The 23340-nt window shown below is 39.0% G+C and overlaps 1 long non-coding RNA gene across 1 annotated transcript; it reads left to right on the top strand.

Moving 5' to 3' along the window:
• Window positions 1–50: 50 nt before the first annotated feature.
• On the top strand, window positions 51–15910 carry LOC119874225. Its single transcript, XR_005367480.1, has 3 exons — window positions 51–217; window positions 441–512; window positions 15691–15910. It is a non-coding gene; the product is annotated as an uncharacterized LOC119874225 (long non-coding RNA).
• The last annotated feature ends 7430 nt before the right edge of the window (window positions 15911–23340 follow it).

The raw sequence follows: 23340 nt of genomic DNA, 5'->3' as shown, positions 1-23340 counted from the left end.
GAACCCACTCCGAGCCGCTTCGGTTCGCTCAAGCTGGACGCACGCAGCAGTTACCTCGCAAACTACCCAAAAGACCTGCGGCCCAACACGCAGGCCGAACCGTCGTATTTGGGTATTTCTTCCCAAAACGTCAACGGCCTGCGCTCCCCCTTGGTTCCTGCTTGGTGATTGCACAGCTCCTTCCTGCCAAAGCTTCTCTTCGTACACCCAGGACCAGGTAGTGCTGGTCGACCGCCGTCTGACACCAAGCCTGGGATCTGGGATCTGGGATCTGGGATCTGGTCTGATCCAATACGGACTACAGACAGACAGCCCCTGGCTTACGTGATTTAAACTAACCATTTTTCGACGTGAAGAGGGTGTGAAAGCAATAGGCGTTCAGTAGAAAGCGTTCTTCTACATTTCGAGTTTTGATCTTTTGCAGTCTTGATCTTTTCCAGGGCTGGGGTCACGTGACAGCTCCTGTCTCCTGATGCTGGGCGGTGGCAAGTGCTCGCAGCGGTTACTAACAGGTTCGCATATGACCATTTTTGTAAAGATTTTTATTTATTTATCAATGAGAGAGACACAAAGAAAGAGAGAGAGTCAGAGGGAGAAGCAGGGCTCCACGCACGGAGCCCGATGCAGGACTCGATCCGGGGTCTCCAGGGTCAGGCCCGGGGCCAAAGGCAGGCTCAACTGCTGAGCTATCTGGGCCTCCCATGATTTTATTTACTCATGAGAGAGACATACACGCAGAGACAGAGACACAGGCAGAGGCAGAAACAGCCCTGCGGGACTCGATTCCAGGACCCTGGGGTCACGACCTGAGCCAAAGGCAGACAGACGCTCAACCACTGAGCCACCGAGGCGTCCCCACAGGTGAACCATTCCGTAACCACACGGCCACTGTGTTGTTCACGTTCAGTACAGTGTTCAGTAGATTATGTGAGAATTTGGGCAGCCCGGGGGGCTCAGTGGTTTAGCGTCGCCTTCAGCCCAGGGTGCGATCCTGGAGACCCGGGATCGAGACCCACGTCGGGCTCCCTGCATGGAGCCTGCTTCTCCCCCTGCCCGTGTCTCTGCCTCTCTCTCTCTCTCCTTCTCTGTCTCTATGAATAAATAAATTTTAAGAATCTTTAAAAAATTATATGAGATATTCAACACTTTATTATAAAATAGACTTTGCATTACATAAATTTGCCCAACTGTAGTCTAATAAGAGTGTTCTGAGCACATTTAAGGTAGGCTAGGCTAAGCTATGATGTTTGGTAGGTTAGGTATATTGACTGCGTTTTCGAATTACGTATTTTCAACCTGGAGTTGGTTTATCGGGCCATAACCCCCTCGTAAGTAAAGGAAAATTTGTATTCCATGGAACTGATTAAAGGGGTTCATTAAATATTTCAGTAAGACATGTTAAAAAATAATAAGCATATATGGTATTAAAAACAAAAGTGGGGCAGCCCCGGTGGTACAGCGGTTTAGCGCCGCCTGCAGCCCGGGGTGTGATCCTGGAGACCCAGGATGGAGTCCCACATCGGGCTTCCTGCATGGAGCCTGCTTCTCCCTCTGCCTGTCTCTGCCTCTCTCTTCGCTCTCTCTGAATGAATAAATAAATAAATCTTTTTAAAAATTTTAAAAAAATAAAAACAAAAGTGGAAAACTTGGAACATGAACGTGATAATAAAGGCTAGTTGGCTAGATAAACTATGACTAAAAAGCAAATCTCCAGAGCATTACTGTGAATTGATGACCATATTCTCCCTTCCAATTCCTAAATTAGGATAAGGATACCAGTTCATCCCTCAGGGATAAACAGTCTAGAAAAAAAAAAAAAAAAGTTTCTGGCCTGAGGATGAAATAAGTGCAGACAAACTGATCAGATGTGGAAGAATTGTGACTCCCCCTAACAATTTTCCAGACTGGCTACTTTTAGTAAATTCCCTAGATGGTTACCCAACTTTCCATTGAGCCTGTGTAGAATATGACTGACTTTAAAGATGCCTTTTCATTGGCAAGTACATAAAATATTTCTTACATTACTCACTGAGTAGTGCAGAGTAGTACAGAAGATTCTTTTAGATGCAATTCTTAGTTATAACCATTGTATCAATCGATTGCAATTGATTTGTTATAATGCTACATACTTTACACTATGATCCTAAATATAATTTAGTGGAAAAGGATGCAGACATTGACCACTAGAAATGAAAAACAGCAATTAATTATATATCACCATCTGAAATATATACTTTGACTTAAAAGCATTTTAGTAATTTTTTATTTATGAGTAGGACTTACAAACAATGCACTTATAGAGTGGGCTTTATTTTCTTTTAATAACTATGTCTTCTAGGTGCTTTATTAGACTTTAGGTATATTATGTAACACCTATGTGAAGTCCTAAGAAGAATTGCAAACAAAATAAAAATTAAAACATTAAAAATATAATCTACAGTAGTTATCCCAGGCAAATCAAGAGGTAATATTCCTTTTTTATTTCAAATTAATTATCATCATGGCATCATGCTGCTGTCAAAAAAATGGAAAATGGGACATTATAATATGTAATGTATATTGTCATATCAGTTGCCAGGAAAGGGGAGATAATGAACTTTAATAGACTAAGCACTTGCTAAAGAATATCATAGTGTGATTAAGAGTAGATGAAAAGATACAAAAGAATGTTAAAGGCAAGTGAATTTATTATTTGTATATAGCTCTTGGCAATTTTTTTTTAAGGTTTTATTTATTCATGAGAGACAGAGCCTCTGTTTCTCAGAGGCTGAGAAACAGGCAGGGGGAGAAGCAGGCTCCATGCAGGGACTCGATCTTGGGTCTCCAGGACCATGCCCTGGGCTGAAGGCGGCACTAAACCACTGAGCCACCCAGGCTGCCCCTAAAATAGTGTTTAAGAGTAGTATTGTATTTGTTTGCTAGGGCCCACCCTAATGACCTCATCTTAACTTGATCATCTGCAAAGACTCTATTTCCAAGTAAGGTCACATTTGCAGCTACTGGGGGTTAGGACAGCAATATATCTTTTGGAGGGATAGCAATTAAACCCATAAGATATCATTATTAGAACTATATGATTTTGCTTCTTCACTGAAAAATGAGTATCTGTCAGGGCACCTGGGTGATTCAGTCAGTTGGGCGTCCTGACTCTTGGTTTTGGCTCAGGTCATGCTCTTGGGGTTGTGGGATCAAATCCAGTGTCAGGCTGTGTGCTCAGTGCAGCGTCTGTTTAAAGTTCTCTCTCTCTCCCTCTCTGCCCCTCCCCCTGCTCATACTCTCTAAATAAATAAGTAAATAAAGTCTTTTAAATATTTTTTAAAAATGAATATCTCTTTGCAGAGAACTGAATAGATCCACATCAGTTTTTAAAAAATAAGTATGAAACTCTTGTGTTTTAAGTTTATTTTTATTTTTTTTAGTAATCACTATACCTAATGTGGGGCTTACCTCACAACCCTGAAATCAAGAGTTGCATCCTCTTAGAACTGAGTCAGCCAGTTGCATTTCACATCGATTTTTCCCCCATTGTTACACAAAAAGAAATAATTCTGGTCACAAATGCTTGATTTAGAATTCTGTATGCCTATCACAAATATAATTCATCTTATTTTCAAAATTAAAAATTGGAACGCCTGGGTGGCTCAGTGGTTAAGCATCTGCCTTGGGCTCAGGTCATGATCCCGGGAGTCCCAGGATCGAGTCCCACATCAGGCTCCCTGAGTGGAGCCTGCTTCTCCCTCTGCCTGTGTCTCTGCCTCTCTCTGTGTGTCTCTCATGCATAAATAATAAAATCTTTTTTAAAAATTAAAAAAAATAAAAGTTTATAAAAGGAGCACTACCACCCAAACTGTGAGGTATCTTTTGGACTCTCCCTCACATATAGAAGGAAAAAATGAAAAATGGGCAAAAAATTTAGCTTTCATAAAAATTTGACATTTTGTGTTTTGATTTTGACAAATGACAAAATTTGTGTTTGCCTATGAAACTGACAAAATCCTGAGGTTTGACAGCACACTCTTTTGGCAAGGTTATGGACAAGCCACTACTTTCATACACTACTGTGGGAGTGTAAAAGGGGCACTAAGGTTTAGAGAGGGCAGTTTGGTGAAAACAGAAAAAGTGCAAACTAATGGGAAATTTATCTGTATTCCCTTACTTCTGGGAAATTAAACTCCAGGACTTAATGATGGCACATCAGTAGTGTCATTTTCATATGTTACAATATAATTTAACCCCATGAGGAGGTGTTTTTGTTTGCTTTTTATACTTTGGAGCAGGTATACAATAAATAGCCATAGAACAGACTGAATAAATGAACAGTTGCACTACTTTCCTCCAATTCTCCCAAGCCTTAAGGTAGAAAAGGATTTATTTAGTACTAGCCACCAGAAGGTCAGAAATCTAGGGTCTTGTAGTATTTAAAATGGCAACAGGGGGCAACCCTGGTGGTTCAGCGGTTTAGCGCCACCTTCAGCCCAGGGCCTGATCTTGGAGACCCTGGATCGAGTCCCATGTCGGGCTCCCTGCATGGAGCCTGCTTCTCCCTCTGCCTGTGTCTCTGCCTCTCTCTCTCTCTCTCTCTCTCTCTCTGTCTCTCATGAATAAATAAATAAATAATATAAAAAATAAATAATAAAATGGCAACTGCATTTTCACTCTATACAGTAAAACATAAAAGTTTGTAAAGGTTTGGCTAATTAAAAATTGGTCTTGGGGAGATCCCTGGGTGGCTCAGCAGCTTGGCGCCTGCCTTCAGCCCAGGGTGTAAACCTGGAGTCCCAGGATCGAGTCCCACATCAGGCTCCCTGCCTGGGGCCTGCTTCTCCCTCTGCCTGTGTCTCTGCCTCTCTCTTTCTCGCTCTCTCTGTCTCTCATTAATAAATAAAATATTTTTAAAAATTGGTCTTGGAGGAGAAGCTAAATGAAATAAAAACCTGTAGAGGGATTAAACTATCTCAGAACAAAGATCAATCAAGAATGTGGCACCCACCCATACATTTGTGTTGGCACATACCTAGAATATATCTGAATATATATACTTATATCTGAATATACACACACACACACAAAAGCAACAAAAGAAATACAAAACAGTGACCTAAGTAAAATTTAGTCAACTTCAATTACAGGGCCTGGATCCTTGGCCTGGTATGGTAAGTGTGGGAGTACCATTTACCTTCTGACTACTGCCTTTAGTCTGTGCTCTCTTCCAATGAGAATCACCTAGCCAACCCAAAGATATATTAGAAGTAATAAGTGTTTGAAGTTTTAAGCCACTACATTTTGGCGTGGTTTGTTACACAGCAAAACTGATATGAAATTCTGATCCCCAAGTCCTTTCCAGCTTTTGTCATAGGACATCTCCAGGTCATGGCAACCCATTCATCCACAACTTCTACACAAATGTGTCAGATCATTTTTGCATGGCCTCCTTCTCAAGGTTCCATTTTCATTCAGACCCACCTGCTTTGTGATGAGAACTAACATGGTAAGTAAACTCTTTTTTTTTTTTTAAGATTTTATTTATTTATTCATGAGACACAGAGAGAAGCAGAGACACAAGCAGAGGGAGAAGCAGGCTCCCTGAAGGGAGCCTGATGTGGAACTCGATCCCAGGACCACGACCTGAGCCAAAGGCAGATGCTCAACCACTGAGCCACCCAGGCATCCCACTAAGTAAACTCTTTGTACACGTGTAATCATAAGCTAGCACTTTTTTATGTGGCTTCTCACACAATTTTTCCTATCTTTGCTTTCTAACCAGGATTTGGGGAAGAATTTCCAGGGCAGGCAAATTTGTTTTGAGTCCCTTGGAAGAGTAGGGAGTTGTATTTGAGGAGCATAGATGAAAAACACTTTGCTAACCTTCAAATCATGCCCATCTTCTTTATCTAAAATTAATACTGACTCACTGGCCACTGAACAAACAAGGTAAAGAATGACATACAAATAATGATAAATTCAGAAACTTAACATCTTTTTTACATTTTTCCCTTCAGTAGTATTACTCAGAACTTTATATATAAATTATAAGAGGTACTGACGCAATATGGTTCAAGGTTCTCTTGTATGATCATTGTATAATCTAGAAAAGGACTTCTTGGAATCATCTGCTTTTAGTCTTGTCAGAAATACAACATACAAGGCAAGACATTTAAAATAATTTTTGAAATTCTTTTTTAAAACAAAAACAAGAGATCCCTTTCTCTCCATCAGGGTTATAGGAGGTGATAGACATGAAGAAGGTGTTTCTGTTAATTTTTGAAGTCCATTTTCAAGGGTTTTTTAATTTAATTTTTAAAAAAGAATTTATTTGAGAGAGAGAGAAAAACAGACTCCCTGCTGTGCAGGAAGCCTGATGTGGGGCTCCATCCTAGGACCTAGAGATCATGACCTGGGACAAAGGCAGACACTTAACTGACTGAGCCACCCAGGTGCCCCCCAAGTTTTAGATATGAGATTTCTCCCCAACAAAAATTCAAAGAGTTTAAGGATTGTCCATAAAAATAGATATACTGAGAAAAGCAAGACACTGGACTTACTTCATTGCAACGTATTTTGAAATGTCAAAGAAGAAAAATGGAGGATGCCCCAAAACTTTGCAGATTCACATGCTTTTCTTGTTATTTAGCTTTAACATAGATTATATTAAATGCTTGATTATTAAAAATCATAGGGGCACCTGGGTGGCTCAGTTAGTTAAGCATCCAACTCTTGATTTCTGTCCATGATCTTGAGGTTGTGAGGTCACACCCTGCATCAGATTCCACTCTGAGTATGAAGCCTGATTGGGATTCTCTCTCCCTCACCTTCTGTACCCTTCTTCCCCCTCACACTCCTCTCTCTCTAAAAGAATAAAATAATAATATTATTATACAGTTGAGTCACCTGGCTGGCTTAGTTGATAGAGCATACAACTCTTGATCTGTCATTTGAGTCCCATGTTGGGGATAGAGTTGACTTAAAAAAATCATTATAGAGTTGATGGGTAAGGAATTCCCAACAAGTTGTCTGCCTGGAGTCCTCTCTTACATTGGTCTTACCTTAAAAACTGAAATTACTGTGCTTTCAGCCCTACAGATCAAGTCGTGGAAAGATAGTGTTAAAGTACAAGTGGTATATGGTATTTAAGATAGTGACAAATAAGTTAGCACAAATTATGGGGCAGAATTAAAATATTATGACACCCATCTTGATGTTCATATATTAGAACATAGTATAATGGATGTTAACCAGGGGCAGGTGGTAGATTAGTCTTAAACAATCAGTAAAACTATTGAGAAATAAATCTAACTGAACACCAGAATATATTTATTGTGATCTGATTGAGCAGGGAGAAATTATATTGTAATTAAGCATTTGTCCTTTTGGTATAGTGAAAACAATTTCTAAATTAGGAATGGATTTCGGGGGATGCCTGGGTGGCTCAGCGGTTGAGCGTCTGCCTTCAGCCCAGGACGTGATCCTGGGGTCCTGGGATCGAGTACCAGATTGAGCTCCCTTTGTGGAGCCTGCTTCTCCCTCTGCCTGTGTCTCTGCCCCTCTCTCTCTCTCTTTGTCTCTCATGAATAAATAAATAAAATATTTTTTAAAAAAGGAAGTGATTTGGGGTGAAGAATTAACATGTGTCGAGTCCTTACTAAGTGCTAGACTCTGTTAGAAGCATTTATGTACATTATTTCATTTATATCTCATAAAAAATAAAACCTATGAAGTAAACATAATCATTTCCAGAGGAGGATTTTTTTAAAGATTTTATTCATTTATTTATTTGGGAGAGAGAGGGAGCCCGGGGTTGTGGGGGGAGCAGAGGGAGAGGAACAAGCAGACTCCATATTGAGCACAGAGACCAATTCGGGGCTGAATTCAGTGACCCGGAGATCATGACCTGAACTGAAATCAAGAATCAGAAACAACTGACTGAGCCACCCAGCCGCCCCTCCAGAGGAGGATTCTAAGGTTATTTACTACTTCATGTTTCTCAAAGAGTGTTCCACAGATCACTCACATCAAAATCACCTAAAGAGCTTAATAGAAATTTAAATTCTCGGACGTCAATTCAAATTCCTTTGAATCATGATTTCTGAGACATTTTCAAAAGAACTAACGAATTAAATTATACCAGATTTGTAAAATACATGAAAGTTTTCCCTTTTAGTAGGTACGTCTTAAAGTCATCAGTTAACCTACCCATGTTCATGATAAAGTTCTTTCGTGACCAGTATCTGTATCTATAATTACATTTCTGTGTTATCAATGGTCAATTACTAATTTTTTGTCTGCACATAAAGGCAGCATTAAGAAGAGGAAAGATCAACATTCTAGACTTTCGTCTACTCAGTCTCTTCTTCAGCTGGCTGTCAGGAATAGTACAAAAAGCAATTGTTAGTGCCATTCTTACCACTTTCGGTTATTTTAAAAATATGTTCTTTGTTTTGCTTTTCTTATTTCAGTCTCTGTTTCCTACTTATTTTTAAAATAAAATTATTATTATTTTATTTATTTTATTTTTAGAATTCCTTTTAAAATTTTAATTCCAGTTAATCTTTTCTATTTTTTTTTTTACTGTACACTAATTTTTCTTCTTCCTTTGCTATGCCTTGGGTTTGTCCCTAGTTTCTGATAACTTGGTAAGGCATTAAATAATACCCCGTTTTCCTTTTCCCAGTTCTGAACCGGTTATGGTACGTACAGAGAAGCAAGACAAATGGAGATTAAAACAAAGAAGCCATATTGAAAACTAGGGCTTCTCTCAACAGCCAATCAGGCCTCCTAATACTTCGCACAAATCTAGACCTTGCAATGACCCACTGACTTGGAACCACTACTTCAAATGTCAAGCCCAGGGAGTGGTAACATAGACTAGCCTTCAGGCATGTTTCTAGAAGATTACTTTAAATTAGGTACGGGTGTTAGTATATTTATACTGGGATGTATTTAAAATACATCCAAATACACATAAAGGCAACTTTTTCTACAAAATGGGGACCTAAGTAAAATTCAGTCAACTTCAATTCCAGAGGCCTAGTAGAATAAGTGTGAGAGAAGCATTTACCTCTGACTACTGCCTTTAGTCTGTGCCCTTCTCCTAATGAAAATATACAGAAATAAAATGATGTGATACAGATTTCCTACCAGGTTCACCTTGCTTAAAAATTCACCTTGCTTGAAGAGATTAAAAAATCATATAGAATCATGATTAATTGAATTAATTATGCTACATCATCCAATGGGAATTAATATATGGTTCGAAAAGTCACATAGTGATTGTTAGAAATGCAGATGCCCAGGCTCCAATGCCAGTCCTCTGTGACTCCAAATTGGGGTTTTGAGAAATACAGAGGGAGGCCTGGGTGGCTCAGTGGTTTAGCACCTGCCCGGGGTGTGATCCTGGAGACCCACATGGGGCTCCCTGCATGGAACCTGCTTCTCCCTCTGCCTGTGTCTGCCTCTCTCTCTTTTTCTCCTGAATAAATAAAGTCTTAAAAAAAGAGAGAGAAATACAGAGCCAGGGATATCTCTGCTGCCTCCTGGTATATTTGTTGACCTCAAAATAAAGCAAGTATGGGATTTCCTACCAAATTAGAAGGCTGTTTGTGACAATTTTTCTGTAGCCACATAGCAGTCTTGTTGGAGAAGTGTGACAGAGTCTATGGCAAAGGTGATGTCAGTGGTGGCAATAGAAACCACAGAAGGGGGCAGCCGGGGTGGCTCAGCAGTTTAGCGCCGCCTACGGCCCAGGACCTGATCCTGCAGACCCGGGATTGAGTCCCACGTCAGGCTCCCTGCATGGAGCCTGCTTCTCCCTCTGCTTCCCCCTCTGTCTCTCCCTCTCTGTCTCTCATGAATAAAAAATAAAATCTTAAAAAGAAAGAAACCACGAAAGGAGGTCAATCACTTTCAGATAAAGCCTCCCAAAATTTTTGGTACACAGAGATGAATAAGACTGTTCTCACAAAATTTGTAATTTAGTAAATAAAGAATACGGAAACAACTTTTTTCAGTGATAAAAAGGACTAATAATAGCCAGCACGTATCAAGCACTTACTATACTCCAGGCACTTTTGATCACCACAGAATTGGTGATAAAGGTAAAATAAAATTCTCATTTTGATCCTTTCCACAGAATTGTGATATAGATACAATAAAATTCTCATTTTATAAATGGATAAGCTGAGATCTGGTTGAGGGGTGTTAAATAATTTACTCATAGACACACAGAAAGTAGGTCCTTAAGCTAGGATTTAAACTCAAGAAGGATAATATGCAAAATAACATGAACACAAAACTCAGATGGGAAGAGAGGCTTAACTGGGGAGATGCTTCAGTGTGGCTACCTCCAGTTCCCTTTTCTCAACAGACCATTACCTTGCCTGGAATACTATAAGCACTTGCTGATGGTTTATTTTATTTTATTTTATTTTTTTAAGTAACCATATGAGTTTGTCCCGAATTTGAAGGAAGGAAGTGGCAGGAGTCACATTTTGTGATTTGTCATTTGAGTCTATGTTTTCCTCTGTTATCCACCCAGTCTGAAGAGAGCCAGAAAAAATCGGTTTAGCGGGCAAGCTTCAGAACGGAAGGAAGCCAAATCTGACAAGTGAGAGAAGTGCCAAGAATTCAGGTCTCGGAGATTATGGTGGATTCAGGGATAGATAGCTAGAGCAATTAGAATATGCAAGTAATTAGCCAGAGCTAATTAGTTAACAACAGACTTCCCCTAAGCTCTGAAAACCTAGTTACAAAGCAGTTGAAACAGCTAAAGTAAGCCTTTAGATGTCAAAACTGTTCCCAAAGTAGAACACACAAATTGAAGCAGCAGGCATAATTGTGAGCAGTTTCAAAATACCATAAGTAGAAGACCTATTTTTCTTAAAGGCAGCAAAGAAAACCAAAGATTAAGGAGTTGTTGATAAAAGTTAAGATTTCTTCTGAAAGGGATGTGACTTGTACTGAAAAAAAAAATGTTTTTTTAATACTGCTTTTTATATTTTTTTTTTCACTTTGCGTAATGAGTAGCTAATTCATAGTATCTCAATAAAAGTTTATATATTTCGATACAGACATTTACTTTTCAAATTTACGGAGCTAACTTCTAGAGCTCAAAGGATTGTCATAGATAGATTCCAGCTAGGAGACTGTGCTTCTGAGTCCCGATGGGGCAGCCCAATGCTATCTCATCTGAGGAACCATTAGAAATATCTGTTGGATGGGAGATGGAAGGATGCAGAAAGTGACACTGGTTGTTAATCTACTCAACGTAACCTTGAAGCAGGTTATACAATTTCCTTTTTGCTTAGAGTCCCAGGAACCCTGGAGAAAGCATTAGAACTGACAGCTAGGTCCTGTGATAATGAAATTAAGACAGAGAAGGAAGATGAAATCCACCCAGCTGGATGGGAGTGGGGTTTAATGTATCAGGATGGGAAATAATTCAACACATAGCAAAAGAGGTTCCTGTTGATCATCAGGGAAAAGGTATTCTTTTCATGAAGTCTGTTTTTTTTTTTCCTGTTATTCTGATTTGTTAAATTCTATTTATCTGTTCTTAAGTTTACTGCTTCTATCCTATCATCTCCATTGTACAATTGAGCCCATCTAGTAATGTATTGATTTTGGTTGTTGTTTCAGCTTGCTATTTTCTATTTTTAAACATCTGTTTCTTGGGACACCTGGGTGGCTCCGCGGTTAAGCATCTGCCTTTGGCCCAGGGCATGATCCTGGAGTCCCACGTCGGGCTCCCTGCATGGAGCCTGCCTCTCCCTCTGCCTATGTCTCTGCCTCTTTCTCTGTGTGTGTCTCTCATGAATACATAAAATCTTTTTTAAAAATCTGTTTCTTTACTGAGATTTTCTGCATTTTCCTTTGTTTCAAGAGAATTGTATTTGCTTGAGAAAGTATTTTTATGATGGTTACTCTCTAACCCATGTTAGATAATTTCAAAATCTGATTCATCTTGGTGTCATTTCACTGTCTTTTCTCATTCAAGTTGTGATTTCTCTGGCTCTAGGTATGACAGGAGATTTTCTGTTATACTATTAAAGACTTGGGCTGTTGTATTAGGAAATTGTAGGTCCTATATACATCTTCTATTTTAGCAGGCAGTCACTCTGTTTAAGTTTAGCATGCAGGGGGCACCTGGGTGGCTCAATGGTTGAGCTTCTGCCTTTGGCTCAGGTCATTGATCCCAGGGTCCTGGGATTGAATCCTCCATCAGGCTCCTACAGGGAGCCTGCTTCTCCCTCTGCCTATGTCTCTGACTGTGTGTCTCATAAATAAATAAATAGAATCTTTAAAAAGAGAAGTTTAGCATGCAGTCACATTCTACTTGTAGACTGTGATTCCAATGACAATTTAATTTTTGGAGCCTTTGCTGTGTTATTTTGGTCTGCTTGCTTCCCCTGGTGCCATTAGGGTTCCCACTGATCTCTACTGTTGCCACCTGTGGGGATAAAAGGCACTTCTCCAGTCCAAACTACCTGTGCCTTTAGGTGGGAAAGGAAATCTTCAGCCCACAGGAATAAAGAGTAGTTCCACAGGGCCACTTCTTGTCAGGGGAACTTCCACTCTGTCCCCCTTGTCACTGCCACGTGGCCTGCGTGGTATTATTTGCAGGACTCTTATTTGACTCAGGGGAGGAATGAACCTGGACCTGGTCCATCTTCTGCTACCAGATGCGGGTCCGGAAGACATCGGGTCTGGGGTGCTTTCTGTTGCCAGGTGAGGAGGATAATTAAGATACCTGCCTCTATGTTGTGACTCTGGTCTTAGGTCCCTCGCCAGTCTACCTTTCCCTTCTTTACCTTTCAAAGTCCTCCTATGATGCTTCTATTGTTATTTCTAGGGTTTATGGCTATACTTAGCAGGAGCAAGTAGAGAAGTCTATGTCATCTTGTCTGAAAAATAAGCCTACCAGAAAGGATATATTTTTTAAAGATTTTATTTATTTATTTATTTATTTATTTATTTATTTATTTATTTATTTATTTATGAGAGACATAGAGAGAGAGGCAGAGATACAGGCAGAGAGGGAGAAGCAGGCTCCCTGCAGAGAGCCAGGCACAGGACTTGATCCCGGGTCTCCAGGATCATGCCCTGAGCCGAAGTCAGACGCTCAACTGCTGAGCCACCCAGGTGCCCCAGAAAGGATATTTTTAAAGTCAGTCTTGTCATTTATATACTCTCTAGTCAATCCTTGAAGTACTTAGGCCACTCATTGAATAAATATGATTGACCACTTATTATGTTCCTGGAAGTATCCTAGAAATACGGTTAAGATTTGATGCCTACCCTCATAAAGGGGACATTTCAGTAGAGTGAGGAATCATTTCATAGTAAGAGTTATATTTGGAGGCCAAAAGAGTCACTAAAAAAACACACACACACTTTATCACCCCTCTGTCTTCCACTGTGGGGTCAATACAACAAAGACCAGGAGATTATTTGGCTGGAGATGAAAAGACATGTGCCAACATCAGGATGATAGTGAAAACAATGGCCCAGCAAGCATTGCCAAGGGACAGAATCTTGCAGTGTTTCCCAAAGAAGAGCATGAGCCACATGGGCTAGTCAAAGGAATGGATTTTACCCACTCTTGATAGGGGTAGAGGCTCCAGCAAATTCTCATTCCCTCCTACAACCACATTGGGCAGAAATGTAGAGGTTGGTATGACTATTTCAACAGTTGTTTGAACAATTATAAGACACACGAACATGAGACAACTGGGGCTGTGCTTCACACAACTATAATCAGCATTGGACTAAAATATTATCTATGATATTGATTCATAAGACATTGTTTTTATTTAACCACTCATTTTGCTGAAGTGATGCTCTATCTTCCAAACAAGTCTGTGGAGCAGTTAGCCATAAAATAAACAGCTGGTTCAGAGTAGTATGGAGGTGCTCAAATTCCTTAGACTCTCTGCAGGGTTCCCCAAAGGCTTGGAACTCAGGCACCCCTACTTAGCTGAACAGGTGACTTGGAAAGGGTTTGAATAATAATTAGTGCATTGCAAGGAAATTGGCTGTTTCAAATTATCTGTGTCTGAGAGAGCATCTATAATATAATCACTGTCGCTTGGAAACACCTGGGAGGTGTTTCAGGGGCTTATAGTTGATGCTTGTGGCCTACTGAACTGGAATAGTTTTCATTATAATTGGGAAAATCAGTTGGAGCACTTCTATAAATGCAAAAGTACTTCTAGCATCCTCAAATTGTTTTAACATTTCTGAAGTAAGTCCGTTGATCCCATAAGAAGTTCTGGATCCCTTTTCCTTCTTTATTTTCTTCAAATTGATATTTAGATTACATTCAATACAATCTTCATTGCACTTCAATAAAATTAGTGCCCTTTTTCAGTCCATGTACTTGCTCTAGTGTATTTATCTTCATTTGGAAATAATTTCATTACTGCTGCTTCTTTAATCATAATTTTATCTACATTTTCCTCAGACCATTTTCTTATTATTTATGTATAGCCATTCCATATTTAAATTTCCAGTGTACTAACTTTCATTTGCTGCAGTATTAAAGCTGACTAATTTTTAAAAACTTTAATCTTAAAATTATGGAAATGAAATGAATTTATTGAAAAAAATTAGGACATGATACATAATGTTATGTATTACATTACATAACAAGAGAATTCTCAGAGTTAATAGTTTGGTATATACTTTTCCATGGCCTCAACAAAGCATTTCCCTACTTGAGATCACACAGTGTCATGAGAAGTAAGTTATAGTAATAAGATATCCACTGTATCGCCATTTTGAAGATGCAACTAAAAGCATGGGAGGCGATAAGAAAGGCAAAGCTGTAAGCTCCTGGAGCCATTTCTCCATTGCAGAGGGTCAATTGTAATAGACCCGGTGACCACTAGTATTTAAAAGTTTGTCTAAAAATAAATAAATTAATTAATTAATTAAAAAAAAAAGTTTGTCTAATCTGGCTAATCAGTATGAGGGAGCTCTGAAGGGTTAGAGGGATTCTCTGTTGGGAACTAAATTTGCAGCAGATAAATATCCAGTTGTATGGAGAAAAGGATAAGTTGACCTGGAAAGGAAAGGAAAGGAAATGAAAGGAGAGAGGAGGGGATAGGGAGAAGGGTGGGAGGAGAAAGATATGTGGATGTTAACAAACCATAAGGTGTCCTGCTAACCTGATTTTTTACCAAATTTTGTAACACACCTTTTTTTTTAAAAAAAAGGATTTTATTTATTTATTCATGAGGGACACAGAGAGGCAAAGACAATAGGCAGAGGGAGGAGAAGCAGGCTCCATGTAGGGAGCCTCGTGTGGGACTCAATCCCAGGATCATGCCCTGAGCCCAAGACATCCCTGTATCACAACCACTGAGCCACCCAGGCGTCCCTGTAACATACCCTTAAACTATAGAATAAACCAACTTCCAAGGATATCCCACTGAATAAAAAAGATAAAATATTTTTCATAATTTGGGATCAGTGTACAATGGTATAGTTGATAACATAAAGCCCTAATATGGTGGACTACCTACAGCCACAGGTTTTTAGACTGACTCTTTGCCCCCTTGGGTAACTAGGGAACTAATTATAAAATAATAGCAAAATAATAGCATCGAAATTAAACTTCCACACCATATTCTAAGGTAAGGACTTCAAATGAATAAGGAAAGGCATTAAGATAATTCTACCATAGTATTTTGACAGATAAGAAGAAACACTCACGTGGGACCTGTACAGAAATGCTGGAACAGAAACAGAATGAAGCAGAAGATGTATATTAAGATGAAAAGCACACTTCAGAACAAACTTTTACATAATTGCTTTGACTCTCAAAGAGACTAAAGAAATTATGAGCTCTTCAAAACAAGAAAAGACCATGTCAGATAACCCTAACTCTATCTCTGACCCATCATATAATATTGACTGAAACAAACAAAAGCTTTTTTTTTTTTTTTTTTTTTTTTTTTTAATGTAAGCTCTACACTCAACAACAGGGCCCAAACTCATGATCCCAAGACTTGGTCACCCACTCTACCGACAGCCAGCCAGGTGGCCCAATAAACAAAAGCACCTTGAGACTTTTTTCTTTATCTTTAAAATGGAAATGGAAATAAATGATGAAGTTATGGAGGAAAAAACTATCAATACACATTGAACCTACTTAAACACAGAATTAAGTTTAAATAACTTTGACAATTATAGAAAGGAGAATATAAATCTTATTGATTGAAAGAGAATCCTAGTGTATAATAATTCACTATAATAGTCTAGGACAAAATTTTCAGAGCATGCAAACAAAAATTTGAAGTTGAGGCAAATGGAAAGCAATATTGGTGCCTTATTTTATCTCTGTCATAAGGTACCATGAATAGAGATGCTAACTCTGTGATGTGGTTTTACCATATTTTTATTTTTAAATAAGAATAAAAACAATGTTCAATTTCTTAAAACTAAGTGCAGATGGTACAAGAAATGGGCTATTTAATTAGTCTTCTGTATTACAGAACTTCAATATGGAAGAGCTCCCTGAGGCTACCTATGAAAGTATCTAATGGCCTAACAAATTCTATTGTTTTATTTCAGACTCAGATCAAAATGATGCCAGTCAGCTGAGCCAAGTGTGTACATTCCTCACTCAACCCCAGACAGCTTAATAATGGTTCATTAAGCAGCTAATTAGACTTGCATTACTCTCAGCCACAGGCTTACAGACCCCGCCCTGCGGACACACCTTTGTCATTCTCCTTGTTTTTGATGCATCTTACTTTGTTTGCTATTCAGAAACAGCCCAGAGAGATTTTTTTGTTCTGGGAAAAAAACCAAAATGAACAAAGGTTTGTATTTTAAGCGGCCTGTCAGCGCACTGATTTTGGTTTGTTGAATATACTTCAAAAGCAAAGGGAATTTAGTGATTGCATGGTTTATATTTAAAAGGATAAACTGGGGTGCCCTGACTGGCTCAGGAGGAGTTTGAGTCCCATGTCAGGTGTAGAGATTACTCAAATAAATAACTTAAAAAATAAACTTAAAAAAATAAACTGAAGAAAGTTGATGGATGGTTGACAAGAAACAACATAGGAAGCGCATGTGCAGGACCATAACTAGTATGGTTTTGTAAAGAACATCTTGTCATAATTTGAAGAAATTCCCAGATACAGAGATTCAAAGTCCACTTTTCCAGTTCTTGAGATGATAGGGTATTGCCTGTGGCGAATCCTTGCATGTGGAATCCTGTCCTGATCTGTTTTGGCAAAGTACCAGTTGGTGAACCTCACTCCAGGATTTGCAGAATGGTCACTTAAGACGAGATTTTTATTCTTGTTAGAATTGTTGCCATAATTGACTTTATTTTTTTTCTAAGCATGTTATTTTTATCTATTTCAAGCAAACATTTCCCGTGTTTTCCAGTTACCTTTTACCATAAATCATAATCTTGAAAACAAAAAATTAAACCAACATCAGACATTGGTAGGATTACAGTTCTTAAGTGCTGACATCTAGTGGTTGTTGGTATTCTTTGATAAAGTACTTTCCAGGTAACCTTTTCTGTGGGTTCTGTCATAAGAGTTTAAAAAGTAATTACCTTAAAATGTAAGTATTTCTCCCTATAAAATTCTATACATTTAAAACACTGGTTAAGAAAAATCATTCTCAAACCTTCAAATTAAACAATTTTCATACATTTCCCCCTGCAAGTATGGTATTTACAAGTGCTTCCCCATGATAATGTCTGTTATTTGCAGTGATTGTCAAGGTCATGGAAGAAACATGGGAAGTCCTAGAAGGTGTTTCCTAAACCTCCTGAAAATTAACTAGTTTTCAGTTTTTCTTTAGTGTCTGCTTATGAGTACAGATAGCATCAGGGATGGTCATAATGCTTAAATTAATTGGGATTTTCAGAAAGCTTAGATCTATTTCGGTGGACACAAAGAACCCAGAGAGTGAAAACATACACTTATTAGTTGCACGCTATTCCCACACTAACCCTAGGGATGCAAAATGGATTTTTGTGGACCCTAACAATGAGATATTTTAAGGTAAGGAAAACAAATGTGAAAAAAAAAAAAAAAGGAAAACAAATGTGTCAATGAGATCACGGCAATTTAGTATGATAGGTAGAATTTTTTACTATGGTAGATTGAAAAGCAGGAGGAAAATTTTTTTTATTTTATTTATTCATTCATGAGAGACATAGAGAGGCAGAGACATAGGCAGAGGGAGAAGCAGGCTCCATGCAGGGAGCCCGATGTGGGACTCAATCCCAGGACCCAGGGGCCACGCCTTGAGGCAAAGGCAGATGCTCAACCGTTGAGCCACGCAGGTGTCCCAGAAAGGAGGAAATTATTGGAGAGGTGAAGAAAAAATTTCATGTAAGAATAATCTCTAAAACAGGTTTTGAATGCTGAATTAACCAGGTGGCAAAAGAGAGGCTTCTACACAGCCATTTATTCACTAGCCATTCATTGAATATTTATTGAGCACCTTACCGTATGCCTAGACACAGGATGTGCAAAAATTAGAGTTAGAAATGGTACTTTAGAGTATGTTATCACTGAAGCAGAAAATAGAACAAATTAAGGGAACAGTAGGAAATGAAGGTGTGTAGTGAAAAAAAAAAAAAAACACCTGAGTTCCAATCTCATATCTACCACACTTACTTAGTATGTAAGCTTAATCAAGTAACATAAACTCACTAAATATCATTTCTCCCATCCATACAATACAAGAAAGACTGTTTCACAGATTATTGAGAAAGTTCAGTGAGCTAATAGGTGTGAAATTTCCCGGCATGAAATAATAATAAATTTTAATTATCATATCCATCAGGGCAGCCTGGGTGACTCAACGGTTTAGCACCACCTTCAGCCCAGGGTGTGATCCTAGAGACCCCAGATTGAGTCCGCGTTAGGCTTTCTGCATGGAGCCTGTTTCTCCCTCTGCCTGTGTCTCTGCCTCTGTCTCTCTCTCTGTCCCTCATGAATAAATAAATAAAATCTTTTTTTTTAATTTTTATTTATTTATGATCGTCACAGAGAGAGAGAGAGAGAGGCAGAGACACAGGCAGAGGGAGAAGCAGGCTCCATGCACCTGGAGCCCGATGTGGGATTCGATCCCGGGTCTCCAGGATCGCGCCCTGGGCCAAAGGCAGGCGCTAAACCGCTGCGCCACCCAGGGATCCCCCAAATAAATAAAATCTTTAAAAAAATTATGGTATCCATCAGCTTTTGCTTCATAATAAACAACCATAATACTCAAAAAAATTTTTGGTGGCCTACAGCAATTACGTTTATTTTCATGTTCAGTGGTCTGCAGGTCAATGCCAAATTGGCTGATGTAGGGTTGGCTGGGGAGCTCTGCTTCAAGTTGCGAGTCCAGCCTACATACTAATTCTGCGCTCAGGATATATGGACAGAGGCTATCAGGTATAGTCTTCCACTGATGCCATTACATTCCTAAGATCCCATTGGTCAAAGCATCCACATGGTCAAATTGAAGGTCAAAGAGTGAGAAGGCACAAAATGCGTCCATGAAGCCATGACATGAATATGATGTATAATACTATCAAGGGGAACAAAATTTGGGAGTGATTTATTTTGTTAGTTGTTTATTTGTTTGCAGAGGCTGTGTATATCCATCCTAAGGAGCTTGGACTTCATCCTGCAGGTAATTGAAACACCTGACCAAATCTGTGATTTTTAGAGAGCTCATTCCCTTGATGCCATGGAAGACAGAATGGAATAGGAACAAAACTAACGGCAAAAATAACAGTTACAGTAAGTTCTTAGTCTACAGGTGACAAAGACCTACCTAAGCTGGAAACATGCTGTAGGCTGCATGGAGGCAGAAGACTATTGAAAAAAGAGAGCAGTATGTTCATTGAATCCGAAGTCTAAATCTTGAAGAATTTATTAGTTTTATTTGCTTTGTTTTTAAAAATTACTGAATAACTCTGACCAGAGTAGTTCTTAAGGCCATGGAATTTAGGTTTGACAGACTAGAAGTAATCTTAAATTGTATAAAATAATGTCTTTATCAGTTTATTGCAGAAAGTGAAGTGCTTGCAGAGCTGTGCTAGCCTATACTGGCTTGTGAGAGCCAGTTCTTAAATTTTCAGGAATTTTGTAGCCAGGTAATTTCCACAGCCATTATTAAATATTAACTTGTTTGAACTTATACTGAAATAAATTATACTCAAAATGAAGGTAATCACTTTTGCTTCCAGCCAAAGTGAAGTGATAGGAAATGGATTGACTTGTCCACCTAAAAAAAAAAAAAAAAAAAATTAGGACTCTAACAAAATACATGAAACAATTTTCTAGGCCCTGGACATCAGGTAACAAAAGACCATGATCTCTATGAGATGAGAAACAACAAGGGGAACCCTATAGTTGCCCCCAGATCACCTCCTTGAGAAAGGTTCCAGACTAGGAGCAAAGGTGGGAGAATGTGGGCAGAGCTCAGGATTCCCTAAGTTGAGGGGACAGAGCTGAGAGTATACGAAGACCAAGGCAGCCGAAGTTCTCAGGACAAATTACCAGAAAGAGAGTTGCAGAGAGAAAGCACCTCCAAACCCTGTAGGGTCTCTCCAGGGTGTTCTGCAGAGTACTGTCAACATGTGCATTAAGGAAATTTCTTGAGGCCTGCCAAATAACTATCTGAAAGGATTAGAGGAAATAGTGTTCTCTGCTTACATATGGTCTGGAATAGTGCCTGTTAGAACCAACTGGAAAAACTCACAGATACAATAGTCAGAGGGGTCTTGCTCAGTAGTGGGGAATAACTAATCCTGGACTAAATGCTGCCGTGTCCCTACCCTAAGAAACCTGAAAATTGAGACCCCCAAAAAAGAACTGACTTCAGGTAACAACTATTTCTCAGACATCAAGAAAACACAAAGGAGTATAAAAATATGCAGCATTCAACAAAATGAAATTTACAATATCCAATCTAAGATGATCAGGAATGCAAACAAGCAGGAAAAAAACCCATAAGAAGAGAAATCAATCAAAACCTACTCTGAACAGATACAAAAGGTTACAATTAACAGAAGAAACAGTATTTTTAAAACTATATTACTTATTTTTTAACTATATCATTTAAACTATTTTATTTATTATTTATTTTAACTTAAACGGTAAGTAGAAACATGAGAGATATAAAGGAAGACCCATAGAGAATTTGTAGGGATGAGAACTACAATGTCTGAGATGAAAAAAATACACTAGATTGTATCAACTGCTGATTAGACAAGACAGGACATTGGTGAACTTTATTTATTTTATTTTTTTAAAGATTTTATTTATTATTCATGACAGACACGTAGAGAGAGAGAGGCAGAGACACAGGCAGAGGGAGAAGCAGGCTTCATGCAGGGAGCCCGATGTGGGACTCGATCCCGGGTCTCCAGGATCAGGCCCTTGAATGAAGGTGGTGCTAAACTGCTGAGCCACCCGGGCTGGCCCCACTGGTGAACTTTAATACGTAACAGTAGAAACTATCTACCATGAAACCCAAAGAGTAAAAAGAATTTTTTCTTTTTTTCCTTTACAGCAAAATATTTCTTTATCAGTGTTATAGCAGGGGGCTTACAACAAGGAACTAAAATAGCCTCTATAATAATTATCCTCAAGTTATCTTTAATTTTGATTTCAGTATTTCTTGTTTGGGTTTTTTAGCATCTTAGAAGAGTGTAATGGCCTCACATATTAAAGCCTAATTATATTGGTCTATTTTGACCTGGTTTTTCCTCTGTTTAAGATTTTATTTATTTATTCATGAGAGACACACAGAGACAGGCAGAGACATAGGCAGAGGGGGAAGCAGGCTCCATGCAGGTACCCCCATGTGGGACTCGATCCCAGGCCCCCATGATCACGCCCTGGACCAAAGGCAGACGCTCAACCACTGAGCCACCCAAGCGTCCCTCTCCAAGTTTTTATTTAAATTTGTTTAGTTAACATACAGCATAATATTAGTTTCAGGTGTACAGTATAGTGATTCAACACTTCCATTCGACATCTGGTGCTCATCACAAGTGCACTCCTTAATCTCCATCACCTATTTAATCCTTCCCCCCACCCACCTCTCCTCTGGTAACCATCAGTTTGTTTTCTAATTAAGAACAGTCTGAAAAAAAAAAAAAAAAGAACAGTCTGTTTCTTGGTTTGCCTTTTTTTTTTTTTACCTTCTATGTTCATTTGTTTAGTTTCCTAAATTCCATATATGAATGAAATCATATGGTATTTTCTTTCTCTGATTTATTTCACTTGGTATAATACTCTCTAGCTCCATCCACATTGCTGTAAATGGCAAGATTTCATTCATTTTTATGGCTGAGTAGTATTCCATGGTCTATCTATACTACATCTTCTTTATCCAGTCATCAGTCGATGGACATTTGGGCTCTTTCCATAATTTGGCTATTGTTGATAATGCTGCTATAAACATTGGGGTGCGTGTATCCCTTCGAATTAGTAGTTTTGTATCCTTTGGGTAAACACTTCATAGTGCAATTGCTGAATCATAGGGTAGTTTTATTTTTAACTTTTTCAAGAAATATCTATCTGAGAGAGAGAGAGCACGCGCGCGCGCAGAGGGGGAGGGCCAGGGAGAGAGGGAGAGAGAGGTAAAGAAGCACACTCTCCACTGATCATGGAGCCAACATGGGGCTCGATCCCAAGATCCCGAGATCATGACCTGAGCTGAAACCAAGAGTCAGAGGTACGACTGACTGAGCCACCCAGGTACCCCTATTTTGAACTTTTTGAGGAACTTCCATACTGTTTTCCAGAGTGGCTGCACCAGTTTGCATTCCCACCAACGGTGTAAGAGGGTTCCCCTTTCTCTACATCCTCACCAACATCTGTTGTTTTCTGTGTTATTTTATTAATGTTATAGCAGGGGGCTTACAACTAAAATAGCCTATATAATAATTATCCTCAAGTAATCTGTTATTTTGATTTTAGCCATACCTAGTAGGGCAATTGCTGGGTCATAGGTTAGCTCTATTTTTAACTTTTTGAGGACCCTCCATACTGTTTTCCACAGTGGTTGCACCACCTTACATTCCCACCAACAATGTAAGAGAGTTCTCCTTTCTCCACAACCTTGCCAACACCATTGTTTCCTGTGTTATTAATTTTAGCCATTCTGATTGGGGTGAGGTGATATCATTGTAGTTTTGATTTGTATTTCCCTGATGATGAGTGATGTTGAGCATCTTTTCATGTGTCTGTTGGCCATCTGTATGCCTTCTTTGGAAAAATATCTACTCATGTCTTCTGCCACTTTTAACTGGATTATTTGGTTTTGGGGTGTTGAATTTTGTAAGTTCTCTATATTTTTTGATACCAA

The sequence above is a fragment of the Canis lupus genome, chromosome 12, assembly GCF_011100685.1.
Source record: "Canis lupus familiaris isolate Mischka breed German Shepherd chromosome 12, alternate assembly UU_Cfam_GSD_1.0, whole genome shotgun sequence".
Classification (NCBI taxonomy): Eukaryota; Metazoa; Chordata; class Mammalia; order Carnivora; family Canidae; genus Canis; species Canis lupus.
The sequence above is the reverse complement of the archived record's forward strand: the minus strand, read 5'-3'. Positions and strand labels throughout refer to the sequence as shown.